Raw genomic sequence first — 15,345 nt, 5'->3', positions numbered from 1 at the left:
TTTCAAAAATGTTGTATACAATTAATGATTGTAATGAAAACCTAGCTTCAACAGATGCTCTAGTTGAAAGCTTAGAATGTGATATTAAAGGTGACTCTCACTATTCAACATTTCTTATGATAAGCCTACCAAAAAAATGTCATCAATTAGATCATAAATATTATTTACAAATAGAACAAGAGACTAATGACATGGTAGTTTGGCCACCCATAAGTAGAACCCCCATTAATGATTACACTATTGACATGGCCTTTCCCATGCTTTTCCTAAATGGTAGTGCACTACCCATGCAACCTCAAGCTAGAGAAGTTAGAATGCATGAATATATAATGCACCTTATACATTTTCATGATAATAGTTTTGGCAAACATCCATGCTTTAGATACTTCCTCTTGAATCTTATGATGTGTCGTCACAACCAATCTACTGCGATTATTTTTATTCAATAAAAAGTTGAAGAGAATACAAGATCCACCATTGAAGATCCATGCTCCCACTTAATTAACCTATCTGATAATCAACTAGCAAAAGAACTGATGCACTTTGGGTCTACCTTACAAGGGAAAAGAGCATTATATGCAACATCATCTCGTGAAATTGACAAATTTGATTACCCAAATAGGATCCCCAACATTTTTCTTTACATTGACTGTAACAGACACTAAATTCCTAATATGCATAGTGATCTTTCTCCAAATATTGAATCTTTGTTTCTTTCCAACAAACAATGAATTGACAATGTTATTAATAACCCGCATACAACATCACTATATCTAAACCAATGATTCACAATTTTCCATGAAGAGATAATTGAGAAGCTTATGGAGGAGACTAATTATTAGTATTACTCAAAATGGCAAGGCAGAGAGTCTGCACACATACATGGTGTCATTTGGGTGATAATACCCCAAATATGGACACAATTGATTAGGAAGACCTTGACATAGTAGAACACAATTTTTTTTGTGTGAAAAATATGTCACTTCTATAAATCCTCACTCGAAAGCTGAAACATACAACATGCAACATAAAGTTCTAACAGATGATCCATGCCTTCAAAATAGAAATGAAATAACTTCTACAAATCCTTTTGTTGATTACAAAGAGTTGGTTAATCATGTGCAAAGGCATACAAGATGTATGAAGAGGACATGCCTGTGTAAGAAAGGTAAACACGTGCATAGATATAAGAATCCTTAGAAAGAATATAAACAAGCATTGTTATACTATGATGAATCATGACACACATCCTTTGAACCAACTAGAAATGATGAGAGGTTGAACATCCATAACCCACAAATGTTATCAATATGGAGAGAAAATATAAATTGTCAACCTATTACATCTCATTTTTTTAGATTCAAATCTAGGTGACAATACCATCAAATTATACCAAAATTTTATGGCCAAAATTATTGTTGAAAGAGACATTAGTGCACAAGAAACATGTCATATGCTTCAAAAATTGCCTCTTGTGAATTGCAATTGCTAGTTTGTCTTTAAATGCATGGAGAAAAGTGTTGCACTACCTTAAACAAATAATTGATGGAAGGAGAATAAAATCTAGCTACATACAAGTTTGCATGGAATGTCCAACTAACCAAGAACTACTTACACTAATTGAATTGGTGTAGTGCCTGCCCCTAGGTCACATTTTTGTTATCATTGTCGAACTCTTTTAGGGCTAGTTTTATAATGATGATTGTTGGTAACATTATTTTGAGACTTTCATATATTATGTTATGGATTCAGTTGATATATGATGAGATTACTTGGTACCTTATAGTTCATGTATATACGATGATTATTCAGTGATTTCAGTTATTGATGATGATTAGATAGATGGTTTATTCTACGTGTTTTCTTATGGATACTTACCCCATACTTGCATGTGTATGGTGTGCGTGTTTGTTTTCTTTATGTATGTCATTTCTGATGTGGTTAAGGAAGGGAGTCGTAGTCACCTACTAGTCGGGATCTACATGATGCACCACTTCCTGCCATTGTCTATTTAAATTAGTATATATTGTGCTTGTACATGCGTGATTTTTATGCAGGTTGCAGGTATCGGGTATCGACTTCCCTGAATTTCTAGGATGAGCGTACCCTATCACATTATCTCAATGGTAAGAGAGGGGAGATAAATTCTCAAGTCCAAATCCCAACCCTTTAAGCCATTTGTCCTAATTGGAAATTAGGACAAGTATTTGAGTTGAGTACCCTCTGAATGCGTCGAATGACGTAATTCATGATATTAACCCTTGGTTTGATTTTGTATGTATTTTGGCTATGATGGGTTTTCGTATTTTACTTTGTGAGTCTTTAGTGTATTTTCTATTAATTAAGCCTAATTAAAAGATTTAATTAATGGTTTAATTTAATACAAAATTAATATGATATTTTAATATTTATTTTATTTAATTAATTGGGAAATTAATTAAATAAAATAATTAGATTTGAAGATAAAAGTTATAATTTTAAAGTTGGAATGTGATAATATTTATTTAAGTTAATAAATATTTTAGCAATTTTCAAAAATGAATTTAAAATGGAAGAGATATTAAAACTATTAAAAGATTCTAGATTTCATGTGATTAAAATATAAATATATTAAGATAAATAAGTGGAATTGTTAAATTTAGTGCATGAGATTTAAAAATAATAAATAAATTAAATTGGAAAGAGTAAAGTAAATATTATATACATTAATGTGCATTATTTTGATGTTTTCTCACATAGGAGTTTGCAAATTCTCGAGAGTTGTCATGTAGACAACACAAGAGTTTGCTCTAAGAATGCATACGTTGTCTACACTTAGGAGTTAGCATATTATTTGAGCACATGGTGTCTACAACCTTATGACTCATCTAGAAGGTTGGAGAAGACTCATGCTTAGTTGTCATGCTTATCTTCTAGTTCTTTCTAGACACATTCTAGATGCATCTTAGAGGCCTTTAAATAGAGGCTCTCCTATTGTGTTTGGACAAGCTTCAAAGCTTACATGCATTTGAGAAGCTCATATGCTTCTACTTGCTCATATGTTTCTACATACTCTTATGCTTCTTCAAGCACTTCTAGTCACGTGGGAATTTTGGTTGGCTTGGATCTTGGAGGAATTGCGAATGATGGAGAAGGAAGGGATTTTTTTATGGACTTCTGAGGCATGGAAAATTAGCATCAGTGTCCAAGTGCACTCGTAATTTTCACTTATTCTATTTGCACTCTTTCTCTTCCTGTCTTCATCATGTCTGTTATATGTGTCTGAATACACTCCATGAATGAATCCTTAATCTTGAAATTGGAATCTAGATATGTATCTATTTGGTTGCAAAGAAAACAATAGAAAACCTTAGTTCCAAATGAGAAAGAATTAGATCTAAATCGGGTTTGGGTTCGAATTAGAATCAAATTGATAAATAGATTTGAAAAGGGTTTCTAAATCTACAGTCAAACCTATTAGAGAAATTAATGGATAAATGTAGAGAACAATTACCATCCTTAATTTATTGAAATGAAAGCCCTTCTGGTGTAAAAGTAAATATATGTTCTCTTTGAAAATACTAATTTGCATAAACGTATATATATACATATATATACATATATATATATATATATATATATATATATATATATATATATATATATATATATATATATATATATATATATATATATATATATATATATATATATATATATATATATATATGTGAATGTTTATAATTCTGCATGCTATTTTCCTGTCGCCTTGCAGATCTGGATTTTGCATGCTATTTTCTTGTCGCTGCTAAACTTCCTATCGCAATACAGATCTGGATTTTGCATGCTATTTTCTTGTCACCACTAGACTTCCTGTTGCCATGCAGATCTAGATTTTGCATGCTATTTTCCTGTCGCCACTAGACTTCCTGTCGCGATGTGATTCTGGATTTATAATTTTTTATGCTATCCTCCTGTCGCCACTAGACTTCCTGTCGCGATGCAATTCTGGATTTATAGTTCTGTATGCGATCTTCCTGTCACCCTTAGACTTTCTGTCGCATAAGCTCTCTGTTCTACCACTGCAGTAGGTTTGAATAGAATCTTATTACTATGCATTAGATTTATATGATTTATTAACTAATATAATTTAATTTAATTTAATTAAGATTAGTTAATAATAGAAGAAGTGTAATTAATTATTAATCAATTTAAGTAAATAGATTTTTTAATGAGGTCGATTTAAAAGAAAAAAAGATATTAATATTGATTAAATTTAATAGATGATGATTGAAGATTAGTATATAATTGTTAATTAACTTAATTAAATATAATTTAATTAAGATTAGTTAATGGGGTTGCATTATTATTAATGAAATTGATAAAGTTGAAGGTTATCTTATTAAATCTATAAAGATGATTATCCTTAGAATGTTTTAAGGAAATTGATTTTAGGAAAAAGAAAAAAAACTATTATAGGGGAAATTCCATATATGAATAAGTTTCTAGAATTAATGAGATCATTATTTAATGGATAAGATTATTAATGAATGATGGTATAAATAGTTTTAACGAGACTAATTGGTTGAGTTAGAGGAAACGAAATTCATTCTATTATGATAATGATTAAATCAGAATCATCTCTTGAGAGAACATTAATTATAATGATTCAAACATTTACCCTTAGTTGAGTTTAGAAAGGTTGATTTCAAAACATTAAGAGGATTATTCTATTTAAACAAGATAACTATAGGGTTAAAGGAAGTCTTCTTGCTTGATAATAATCATTGAGTTATCAGTTTAATTAATTAATTAAGTTATGCAATGGACTGATTAATTGAAATTGATAAGCATTATTTTGATAGTTTAAAATAATCAATTACTACGAGTAATTGCACCTATCATTTAAATATAAAAATGGGTGGAATCAAGAATCTCTTCTACCTAGAAATACTTTAAATTTGAAAATAGTAGTTGACTTATAACTTACAAATTATAGTTAGTTATTAATCAACTGATATTCATTGGACCGTTGATATGGTTATGTAATTATTAATTAAATCAATTAATTAGAGTTAATTAGATATAATTAATAATTAAGTTATGTAATAGAGTTTTTAATTGATATAATTCTTACATCGGAGTTGATAAGTCTTATTCTAATGACTTGAATAATGACCTTAGGTATTTTAATGGTTGTTAGTGATGATTTAATCAAGAGACTTAAGTTTTAGTGATATTGAGTTTTAATTAAGAAATATTAGAATGATAAAAGTCATGGATTGTGTACCTATGTTAATTGATCATTTTAATAAAGTTATAATCTTCTTATTCAAAGATTGATAACTGGCTTTCTTATAGTCTAACGAATAATGATCCTTTGATTATGTTGAAAATTTGAAGTAATATTAAAGAAGAGTTATACGATTAGAATATGGATCCTAGTTAAATAAAGCGAAATAATTGAGGGTCAATGAAGACTAGTATAATGAGTAAGTATTTATCCTTAAGTTATTCTTATAATGTTATTTTAAATAATGGAAGAATAATGCTATCGAGGGAACAAATGGGTTGACTTTTAGGTCAAATGATTACTCTTAGATGCTTGAAGTATACTTGCAAATAGAAAACTGAAGCTCTATGCTTAATTCAACTATGTGATTTTAGCAATACCAAAACATGTGTTTGCATGGTGTATTCTCTATGCTTCTTGTTTTTGGTTTTTGGGTTGACTAGTGTTGACCAGTTTTAGATTGTTACAGAGGCTCAGGGGTTATGAGATGTGATGGCATCTTGATCTTATTTGGTATCGATCTTTATTAGCCCAACCATGGTAATGTGATGATATGCTCTATGAGATGTTTGTACTTATTGATTGTTATTGCTCATCAGTCTTCTTGAGTGAAGCTGAGTTATATGTATATGAGACACTTGACTTAACCATTTTTGAGTCATCAATCAGTTATCCTTGGACTACTTTTTAGTCGCCATGATGGAACTGAAATGTTGATTTATTTCTTGATGATGTCATGTTGTGACATGTTTGACTCAACCATTTTGGAGTCTTCGATCAGTATGATTTTGAGATATATTTTGGTTATTCAGAACCTATGGATACTTTTGATTATCAGTGATACCTTCAGTTGCCAATAGAGAACTATTGTGGTCATGATTATCTATGGATGCTTTTCAGATGCTCATGGAGATTTGATGCTTTTATTGTGGATTTTTGATGATTCTTATTGTGGATTATCTTTTGGTATTTCTATCCAGTCACTTGTATAGGACTGGGGTGATTTTATGATTCCATGAGCTTAGGATAGGTAATCCACTTGTAGTGTTGGGAAGCGGCTTGCAATGGGGGTCGGGGCCCTAAGTGGCTGCCAAAGTAACTCATTGTAAGTTTTGTTAATAAGTGATAACATTTACATTAAATGGAGATTAAATGAACCTAAAAAGATCATTTTTTTGTTCTCGCCCATGCCTCGAGTGCTTGTACAGACTAGGATGGGAGTAGAGAGAACGCTTGGTTGCGACCTTGCATTCCATAGTATGCCTTGTCAGTACAAGAGGATACTAGTGGCCGCATGAGGATCAATAGGCACCTGTGGAGTTTAGCTAACTGCCAGGGTAACTTCTACATGATATATGTGATGGCACTTTCCCGCTTGCATGGTAGGTTTCCTACATGTCATTGTGTGCCTCTAGGAATTAGATGTGGGTTTTGTGATTGGAACCTTTGAGTTAGTATACTTTTAGGATTCTTGGACTTAGAAAGTTATTGTGATTTTATGCTATGTGATTTTGATAGCCTATTTGGGACTTGAGATTATCTCCTCAGCACGGTGGGAGTGGATCACTTAGGTTCCACGCAGTCGGGTGGTAGTGTTTTTCCACTCTTATCATTTGAGATCCGTCCAAGACATTGTGGCTCGAGTATTATTGGTTGGTATTTATCTTCATTTTGTTCTTGGATCATTATGATAGATAATATACCTTATGATGGATGTATTTACTATTATGTTTCTTATATTGATGATTAGCATATGTTACATGATGTTATCTTATGCTTTGAATGTTAGATTACTTTCTGCATATGATGTAGTATGTTTAGGTGTGACATTCCTACTATGTGAATATCGATGATCTATTTGATGATTTGGAATGTTATGCACAGAGGGATGGCTAGGATCCACGATGGTCTAATGAACTGTACACTTAGTTATTTATGTTTGTGATATATGGTTATCTTTTATGATGGATGTTTATATCTTTATGATGATGATGTATCATGTATTGTTTATGGTTTCATTTATGTTATTGCATCATGGATTAGAGTTAGTATAATGATGTAGTTTATTTACACGGATGTATATTCTTTTTAGCCTTTTCATACCCTGTGACATGTACAGAGGATGTAGTTTATTTACACGGATGTTATTTACGATTGGGAGGAACTGTACACTTAGTTATTTATGTTTGTGATATATGGTTATCTTTTATGATGGATGTTTATATCTTTATGATGATGATGTATCATGTATTGTTTATGGTTTCATTTATGTTATTGCATCATGGATTAGAGTTAGTATAATGATGTAGTTTATTTACACGGATGTATATTCTTTTTAGCCTTTTCATACCCTGTGACATGTACAGAGGATGATTGAGCAATCGAAAATGTAATTACTAAAAGGGACACTTGTATATTGTTTAAGAACATTGGATGTATCATTGTTAAGGATGTAATGATAGATGAATAGATAATTTAGATGTGGTACAACATTAAGGGATCCATAAATAATGTTACCTATTATGTATGTCATGTTTACTTTCACTTGAGTTGATGCTATTGCTTCTATTACTATGTATAAGTTGTGAATGGTTTATCTTTCATGTTTCAAAAAAAAAAATTGTTTGGCAAACTTAGTGATATTTTAGATTAATTCTTTGGATTTCTTGGGGGGGCATTACAATTGGCAAGATCCTACACATATGTTGCATCTCACAAACAAAACAAATGGAGAATAAGATAGGAAATAACTGTGTGCTAAAAATGTGTCACACTTATATAAATCATTACACTTGAGAGAACCATGGAAGAGGGAGTCTCAAAAAGTGGCTTATAGATTCATATCTATGACGTGCAAAGGTGTAAATAGTGAAATGGTAGCTCTCAAATGAACCTAGCGTATACAACCCTTGCAAGGTGTAACATAGAATGGAAGATTCAAAGATGGGATCAAGAGTACTAGCATCCAAGAATCATAATGCAAGTGCAATGCAATGTAAGATAAACTAATGAAAATATAAGATGCAAGCTAAGCTAACAAGACTGTAAGTATTAAAAATCCTCCTAGTTAAAGTATGTGATCTAAGTTATGAGCATAAAAGAAGTCTAAACTAAGAATGTCATGATGCAAGTATAAAGAAGCTAGAATTAGTGAGCAAGTATGAAAATACAAATGCTCTAAGTCTTCAAAAAAACTCCAAAATGCCTAGAAATCATGCAACATATTGTTAGCACTAAAACCAAAGATGGATAATGTAGAGAGAGCCCTCTCTTTTAAAGAAAAATGGAAAGTTGAGATCAAAAGATAAGAGAAGCTTAATCAAGGGTGGAGAATGCATCTTGAGTGATCCATGTGCACAAGCATCTCACCTAATCAAGATGAATGGTGGAGTTCAAAAAGGTGAGAGGTGTATGGAGGAGAATGAAGATTCCACCCACATTGGAAAGTGTGCACCTCATGTGAAAGAAAAAGTCTTTTCTTTTATTTTTAAATTAGGAATAATGCTTTATGTGTGCACACTTAGGATAAGTGAGAAGTGGAACTTTTTATTTAATTAAAAGGGAGAAATTTATTTCATTTAAATAAAAGACTTAGGATAAAGTGGTCAAACCATAGGTTATAATCAAATAAATAGATTTTTGATAATTTTATCAAAGATAAGTAATAGATAAATTACACAAAAATGCTAGGAAGGGGCTCATAGTCTAGATGACCATTTTGAGGTGATTATAGTTTCCCCTCTTTCACTAATATGTGATCAATTTGGGAATACATTAAGTCAAAGAATAATGATAGCAAGATAGTAGAAAATGACTCTGAAGAATGAAGTGTAGAGAGAAAGAAAATCTTGAACACTTAGCTTGTTAATGGTAGGACTAAACATTAGGAGAGAGAGAGAGAAATAGTATCAATACTTCAAGACAAGAATTAATATGTTAAGCCAAGCAAGAATATGAACCAAGAGAAAATAGAAAGGTCAAGCATATGCTTCTCAGGAATAAATAGTCATAGTAGAAACATAATTTGTAGTAATGATAGAATATTTCTGCCCCCTTGTGATCAAAATCAAAATGAGATAGAGGATTGCAAAAATGAGCTAGATGTGATCACATCAAGATAAGATATAAGTCATGATCACATATAAGTGATTAAAACCAAAGAGAGACCACCAAGCAATGAATAGATCCCCTAGTTTGACTAAGTTTGACCAAGAAAGGATAAAGCATCAAAATTAGGTCAAAGCAATAATACAAATGAAATGAAATGAAGTGGAATGAATAAGAGGAGCAGAATCATGAAGGAATGAAGAAATGATGGTTTCCCCAACAAAATTCAAAAGTTAAGCCTCAGAAAATCAACCACTACATAGAAGGGAGAAGAATTTTAACCAACAAGATGATCTCAAATTTTGATTTCAATCCCAAAAATGGATCTAGGATGTCAAAATTAGGCAAGGTAAAAAAGGATAATAAGATATCCAAAAGAGTAGATAGATGTCATGAGAAGATTAATCCTTTGTGATGTCAAGATAGCAAAGAGGTGAGTAAAAGCCAAAAGGAGGTGACAAGATACAATCAAGAAGAAGTAAGAATAGAGGAACCTAGTTAGTTGACACGTCTGTAAAAGATAAAGGCAAACTCTCTCAACATTTAAAAATGCAAAGCTAAACTAAAATGAACCCTAGAATGCAAGCTGGTAGAAAAGGTGCAATTGCAAGGGTTGTGTAATTAGGTCCTAGTTTTTATCATTGAGCCTTATTAGGAACATCTGAAGATCATACAATCATCACTAGTATAACTATGAGGAACTAAATATGATACATATTAGATAGGTATGTGGGAACCCAACCTATGCATCAAAGACATAGAAGTTAGATTCCCTAGGTTTAATATAGTAATATTATGGTTACATCAAGATACAAAATGTCAAGATGGCCATAAGTATGGTCTTGTAGAAAATAGATAAGGATGATGCATTGAAGATCTTAAGTGTCAAGTGGGACAAACAAGATGCTCAAGACACCTAAGAACAACAAGGTATACCCACAAGTAGAAAGCAAAAGAAAACATGCCCCATGCCCCTAATCTTCTAGTCCATGACATCCTTGAGAGGCTATTAGGGAGGGAACACTCAACAAAATAATTATCATAGACAAAACACAAAGTAAAATAAGTCAGCAAGTCTTAGCCAGTTTTAGTGTTTAAATTACATCATGAGACTATCTTCTTGGAACTCAATTCTGTCAGTGAGAAGTATCACAACATTCTAGACTATACCTAAAGTATTTGATAAGTGTTGATAAATACTCGATGTCAAGGGAAGTGTTGAAAACAATATTGAGTGAGCTACCAAAGAAACATCAATGCAACAAGGAGACCCTAATAAGTAATGTAGTTCATACCCACTAGACTTGAACAAGAATCAGCTCCAAGCTAGGCAAGGCAAAAGCGATGGGAGATGAATAGTTTATGAGCACAAAGAGAGATATTTATAGACATTGATGTAAGGGTCTCAAGTAGCACCTGTTTCCATGTTTTCACCACTTGGCGAGATTCACTAGCTCTTAAGAAAGATCACATTATTTTTTTCCATTCTCTAGCAAGGTGTAGGGTATGATGTAGTAGAAAGCTAGTAGATAAGAAGATATGGATAGGAAATGAATATGAAGTGAGTGAAATTAATATTTAGGGAGTGGCACCTCAAGAGTACCCAAGCTAGGGAAAGGGTAAAATAACCATACAAAGTAGGTTGTGAAAAATCCAAGTAAGCAAAGAAAAGAGATAGCATGTAGGATAAGCAATTAAAGACAATTAGTGAGATAGCACATAGGACAAGTAGTGGAAGTCAATAAGAAAGATAGCATATAGGATAAGCAATGAAAGACAATAAGAGAGATAGAATATAGGATAAGAAGTGGAAGCCAATAAGTGAGATGGGATATGGGATAAGTAGTAGAAGTCAATAAGTGAGATAGCATGAAAGCATGTAAGCTAAAAGAGTAGAAATGTCAAGAGGCCTATGAGAATAATATTTTTCTTTGTATGTTGAAGACCAAGGGGTCAATTGGATAGGACAACAATAGGATAAAATGTTAAGAATGAAGCTCATTATAGAGGCTATGAGTGAAATAAGCAAGGTCATGACAAGGAAGCAATAGAAAAGATAATAGATGCTCGTGGATAGCTCAAAATTGTCAAGATCAAAGAGAAAAGAGAGAATGGATGGATTATGGAAAAATTATGTATGATTCTTGTTTGCTAGGTTTTCATCATGGTATTTATCCCAGGCACTACAAGAAGTGATTTTCACCATATGGAAAATTTATTTCTCTTTACTTTTTCTGTAAGGGTACCTCTTTACCAGGTTTTCACCAAGGCACATTTTTTCTTCTTCTTTTTCTTGATTCTTTCTTTTTTGAAGATTTCAAGATAGAATGGATAGTGCTCCTTTTGGAAATATAAGCCATGATAAGCCAAAACCATAGAAAAGTAGGCTCAAAGATGTTGATAGGGTGATGGAAGGGAGGTGTTAGTAGAGAGAGCATATGAAAGATAAAGTTTTATGCTTTGGAAGGCCAGAAGGAGGATGGATAGTAGGTAAATGTAGGTTTGAAAAGATTGCATAAGGGTAGGTGAAAAAGTGTGCAAGATCAACATTGACACACACCTTGAAGGGTGGTAGAATCATGGAGAAAATAGCTTGAGGTTTTGGTATATCAGATAGTAGGAGTCTTTCAGAAGAAGGTGGAGTGGAAGGCTTTGAAATATTTTGAGGAAGGAACTTGAAAGAAGATGGAGTAGAAGCCTTTGGAAGTTTGAATGCCAACTTTGATTTGTTTTCAATATTCAAGTCTTCCAAGAGAGACTTAGGAATCCATATAGCTTTTGAGTTTTCTTTGCCTTTGGATGCTCTCAAACACATTTCTTCAATGATGGATTTAGGAACCCATATTTGCTTTTATTTTTCTCTTTGGTTAGTGGACATTTGTGGTCTCTTGAATAATTTTTCTCTTTTTGCATTCACATGTCAATTCGATGAGACATAGTGATCTTCATTTTCCAATGGATTCTTATGTTTATTCTTAAGTTGATCATCCAAATTACTTATAAAATACTTGGGATTTTTGGATGAATAAGGCTTATATGGCTGGCTTAGATGGTAATGTGGATGAATATTTATCAAGGATGAGTGTCTTTGTTGATCTTGAGGTATAATGGGAGAAGTAGGTCATGATCTAGGAGTTCAAGTAGGTGATGACGGAGCATAAGGTCCCAATATGGAAGGAAGTTTTGAAGGATTTAGCAATGATGGATAAGGAACAAGGAAAAACTTAGGAGTTTCAAATGGATAATGAGTGGGGATATTAGCTTCTTTAGAGTGAGAAGCATGGACAAGGCCATCAATAAACTCATGAGTAGCTTTTGTAGGAGCAACAACTTTGATAGGGGAATTTGAAGCTTGAGCATTTTTTTGAAGTGGATAACAATAAGAAGAACAAGAGGGTGAGGGAATACTTTGATCTTGACAAGCAGCATATGCATAGTGACTTTCTCACAATTTTCAATAAGCTCAATGTAGATAGTGCAAGTGGTATCATCATCATATGTAGGAGGTAGGTAAGACATAGGATATGGAAGGGTGACATCTTGAAGGAGATGAAAAGGTGATTGATCTTGATCTTTCATGACATTTATATCTTTAGCCTTTTGATAGTCCTCTTGACATGGAACCACTTCTAAGGACAAGGGAGCATGTGGGATTTGCATGATAGGATCTTGAAGAGATAGTGAAGGACTACTTGAAGTGGGAATAGTAAGTATAGCATCACATGAAGGTTGAGGATCCTTAGGCTTAGTAGCATGGAAAATTTTTGCAGCCAAGTGAAGATTAGCTTGAGTTTCTTTTAGAGGTAGCCCTTGAGGGTACATATAGTCAATTTAAAAAGAATTAGGTTCTTTGTTTGATGTAGGCATGTTGGAAAGCTTTCATTTTTTAGGAAGCTGATATGTGTTGGAAGAAGTAGAGGTATCAAGGAAACCATCACTAGACATGGGTTCATTAATATGATCTTTCTCAAGAAAATTATCCTCACCACATGAGTTTATAGAGCTTTCAATATAAAAAATCTCATCATCAATAAGATCTTGGAATTTATGTCTCAACTCTATGAAATAAAAAGTACTATGACCTTAGTTTTTATGGAACTCACAATAGTGGTTGTCACTCCACCATGGAGGTTTTATCTTGGGTTCATAAGGTCTAGAGTTTTGTAAAGTGATTATCTTGTTTGCAACTAAGATCTTAAGTACCATATCGTATGAATCTCCCAAATGGGTAAACTTTCTCTCGAGAGTATGTCTAGGATCATTTTTGGCATTGTCATCTTTGTCAAAGAGAGGTCCATCATTAAATCTTAGCATAGGCTAAAAGGAGGTCTAACTTTCTTGTTCTCTAGAGAGGTCTTCAGAGCTAGTAGATATAGGAAAACATGTAGACGTTGAAGAAGATAATGACCTTAAAGAAAGGGGAAAATGAATGTAAAGGACTTGAGGAAGATCTATGTGAGGATGTCATTCTTTCTCTTATCTTCTATATAAGATCAACCTCTATACACGTCATGGTCCAAGGGATCAAATGTCTTTTCTATTTTTTCATATTCAACATACAAGTCCCAAATTTTCTTAAGGTCATCAAGGAATTTAAGGTCAGAAGGACTCAATTGAGGTTCCATATCAAAAGATTTGGAGCCCATAGTCAGAGACAAAAAGTCAAGCATGAATGAGACTATAAGAAGCTAATAAGGTGACACGAGATAACTTGATGTCCAAACTAGAGAGGTATATTGTTCACTTATCAAGGACAGGTAGCAATGAAAGAGTGACTTGTCAAGAAAAGTGTCCAAGCAATTTATGACACCAGCGACTTGAGCCAAGAGCTAGACAAGAAGCCAAATAGCCAACTAGATAGACAAAGTGAGATGACAAGTGAATGACTTTACCAACCAAAGAGTGTAGTCAAGAGATCAAGGTAACCTTTTTAGCAAAACGAAGGTCCTGGTATGCTGACATAGACCATGAAGATAGAAAAGACCAAGAGTGATAAGACCAAAGAGCCATTTTAAGCAAGTTCAAGCACTAAAGACATAGCAAAGAAAAGTCAAATGATGAAACCCACCTAGCAAGAAACACAAGAAAAATGTTTAGACTTGATGTTTTTTATTTGGAGGAAAATGTTTTGGACTTTTTTTTTTTTTTTTTTTAATATTATTTTGTGTTTTTGAAGTTTTATGGTCACCAAGAGTGGATCTTTATGTCATGATTTCAACCAAAAAAATGAAAATACAAAGAAGAGACCCATAGTAAAAATTAGTGATAAATTTAAAAATGAAAAATTTTTAGGGTTATCTCTTAAAAAATATGTGCCAAAAATGTGTATCACACTTCTATAAACCATTAACTTGAGAGAACCCACGAAAGATGGAGTCTCAAGAAGTGACTTATAGCTTCCTATCTATAATGTAAAAAGGTGAAAATAGTGAAATGGTGGCTCTCAAATGAAGCTAGCTTATGCAACCCTTGCAAGGTGCACCATATAAGGGAAGATTCAAAGATGGGAGCAAGAGTGCTAGCATCCAAGATTCACAATGCAAGTGTAATGCAATGCAGGATAAACTAATATGATATGCAATATGCAAGCTAAGATAACAAGAATGCAAATTACAAAGCCTCCTAGTTAAACTATGTGATCTAAGATATGAGCTTTTAAAAAGTCTAAACTAAGGATGCCATGGTGCAAGTATGAAAATGTGAATGCTCCAAGTCTTCAAAAGAGCTCCAAAACACCTAGAAATCTTGTAGCATAACATTAGCATAAAAACCAATGATGGAGAGTGAGGATAGAACCCTCTCTTTTAAAGAAAAATGTATGGTTGAGATCAAAAGCCAAGAGAGGCTTAATCAAGGGTGGAGAATGTATCTTGAGTGATTCATGTGCACAAGTATCTCACCTAATGAAGATGAAGGGTGCAGTTTAAAAAGGTGAGAGATGTGTGGAAGAGAATGAAGATTTCACC

This window comes from Cupressus sempervirens, chromosome 2, assembly GCF_028749045.1.
Source record: "Cupressus sempervirens isolate cs-2001-9-10 chromosome 2, ASM2874904v1, whole genome shotgun sequence".
NCBI classification, from domain to species: domain Eukaryota; kingdom Viridiplantae; phylum Streptophyta; class Pinopsida; order Cupressales; family Cupressaceae; genus Cupressus; species Cupressus sempervirens.
The sequence above is the reverse complement of the archived record's forward strand: the minus strand, read 5'-3'. Positions refer to the sequence as shown.